Source organism: Gymnoscopelus microlampas, assembly GCF_963454915.1.
Source record: "Gymnoscopelus microlampas genome assembly, chromosome: 10".
Classification (NCBI taxonomy): Eukaryota; Metazoa; Chordata; class Actinopteri; order Myctophiformes; family Myctophidae; genus Gymnoscopelus; species Gymnoscopelus microlampas.
In genome coordinates this window covers 15618482-15620981 of record NC_139947.1, presented here as the reverse complement: position 1 = coordinate 15620981, position 2500 = coordinate 15618482, and positions in this window count along the sequence as shown.

The window sequence follows — 2500 nt, the reverse complement described above, 5'->3', positions numbered from 1 at the left end:
GCCCCCAAAATGCAGAGATGCTAAACAACGTTTTTCCAAGAGCTTTCAAACTTGACATGCTAGTTGTCATATTGCTTAACCCAACAGAACATACATTTCTGCTGAATGTACTAATTTACTTTGTTGTAACCTAACTCTGCCATGGATTGTCACACCAATGAGGGCATGTTGTGTTGGATAGGAATATAAATATGAATATAACACAGTCTGGGAGTTACCGTCACTCAATGTATGAGGTGTCCCAAATGAAAGAAAATGAAACACTAACATAATGGACTCCTTGATTGAAATATTTACATCCACTTTAGTTTCCAAATCATGGGCCAAAGCTATACAGAATGGAAAATAATAGTGTTAGCTTTCTGGCTCTGGCAATATAAACTTGCCTTTGTGAACACAAATTGCTTATAAAATTAAATGCTTGAATGAAAAAAAAGTGTGTTGACAATTGTAGCTCATAATGACATGCTCAAAATAGGGACAACAGGTTAAAGGAGTAGTTCAATCAAAACATTACTTATTTTCTATCAATTACACACCCCATGAAGCCTTGAATTCATGGCCATTCTTTTGTTTTTATCGCATTCCTGAGCCAATAATTTGATTACCGTCTCCTAACGGCTAATGTATCCGGTAGGAGACACAATGGAGACTATTTGTGTCTCCTACCGGAAATACACACGGTTATCAAATTATTGTTTTAGGAATGTAACAAAAACAAAAAAATCTCCATTAATTCAAAGCTTCATGGGGTGTGTAATTGATAGAAAATAAGTCATTTTTTGGGTGAACTATTCCCTTAAGGAAGGCGTCAACTGTGTTATACAGTCATGTTTGAGAGTTCATCAACACTCAATCAAAGACCTTGAAAGCAAAGAAGAGGCAGCGTCCAAACCAGCAGAACCAACTTACAGGAAAGTCATTCTAACAATTAACCCACCCCCCCCCCACACACACACACACACACACTGCTGCTGTGCCCTACTGGATCACCTGCCAGTGAGGAGCCCCCACCAGTGAGGACCGTACTAGTCCTCTCATTCAGCAGAAGCTGTCCTAGCCCGTAGGAGACGCTAGGACTATAGACGCTCAGTTTACCCGCATGCAACACGGTGGATTCAAACCCCAAAACTCCGTGGTGGAGGACCCGTACCACCTGAGCACCTGTGACACATACTGAGGATCAGTGGGCACCAGTGTTGGGACTAACGCATTCCTGTAACGCACAAGGGGCCAGCCTGACATAATCACAATGAGGCCGACACGGAAGAGAGACAGTTCATATGAATGGCCTGTAGGTGGCCTGCAGGTGTCAGAAAGAATATTCTCGCATTGTAAGCGGATAGGTTTTTAACTTTAGACTAGACTTTATTACCTTAATAAAAATTGTCATGAATACTATATGCTTCCAGTCGCTAGTTTAAAGTCTCCTTTCAATCATCATGATATGCGTTTTGCTAAATTATGGTCCCATTTATTCTAAAATTGACGATAAAGTAGGCTATGCTCCAGGAGGGGCGGGATGATTTGATTGACAACCTACACAACCAGTAGCATTCTTTGGGGATTGTTTTCCGGTTCCCTGGTCACATGTCTGGTTGACCCGCCCCCGCTTTGGTCACATGTCTGGTCTCAAGCAATAGCGTATGATCGCCGACGTGCTCGATTGTATATATTAACACACAGCCAAACAATAGGCTTAATTTTCGGTCTGTAGAAAGCAGAGGCGTGGCTTTGTCCATCTCTTTTATACAGTCTATGGTAACGCAACTACTTTTTGCGGTAACTAATAACGTAGTTACCTTTTCCCATTCAGTAACGCCGTTATAGTTACTGTGCTATAACTGGGTGCGTTACCTGCATTATTTGATGTGATCCAACTGAACTGATTCCCCCCACGGGGTCTATCTGACCTACCGGCGATGTGCTCTCATAGTAACATGAGTCAAAGCACGTTGCACAGTAGAAAGTGAACGTGGCAGAGAGGAGTGATGATTGGTTAATGTAGGGTAAAATGTCACGGTAAGCCAATCAGAGACAGAGTTGGTCGGGTCTTACCATATGGGAGGAAAACACACACACACACACACACACACGCACGCACGCACGCACGCACGCACGCACGCACGCATGCATGCACTTATCAATTATCATTCTTTTTTTTTAAGTAAAGTAAAGTAACTACTAGTTACTTTTATAATTTAGTAACTAGTAAAGTAACTAGTTACTTGTTTGAGAGTAGTAACTTTAACATTTTAAAAGTAACTTGCCCAACACTGGTGGGCACAAGTCTGCTCTGTGGAGCTTGATAAGCAGCTATAGAACCAATAGAGGCCACTAGAATCTCTTCAGGGAACACAGTCAACCTGGCTGGTGGTGTGGATGCCAGGGGGAGCTTATTCCACAGTTTTGGAGCCAGAAGGGAGATGAGTCTAGGATGTGAGGAGCTTTGTCCAGGGTGTTTTAGGGAAGGCTCGACCAGCCTAAGTGAGTGGGAAGG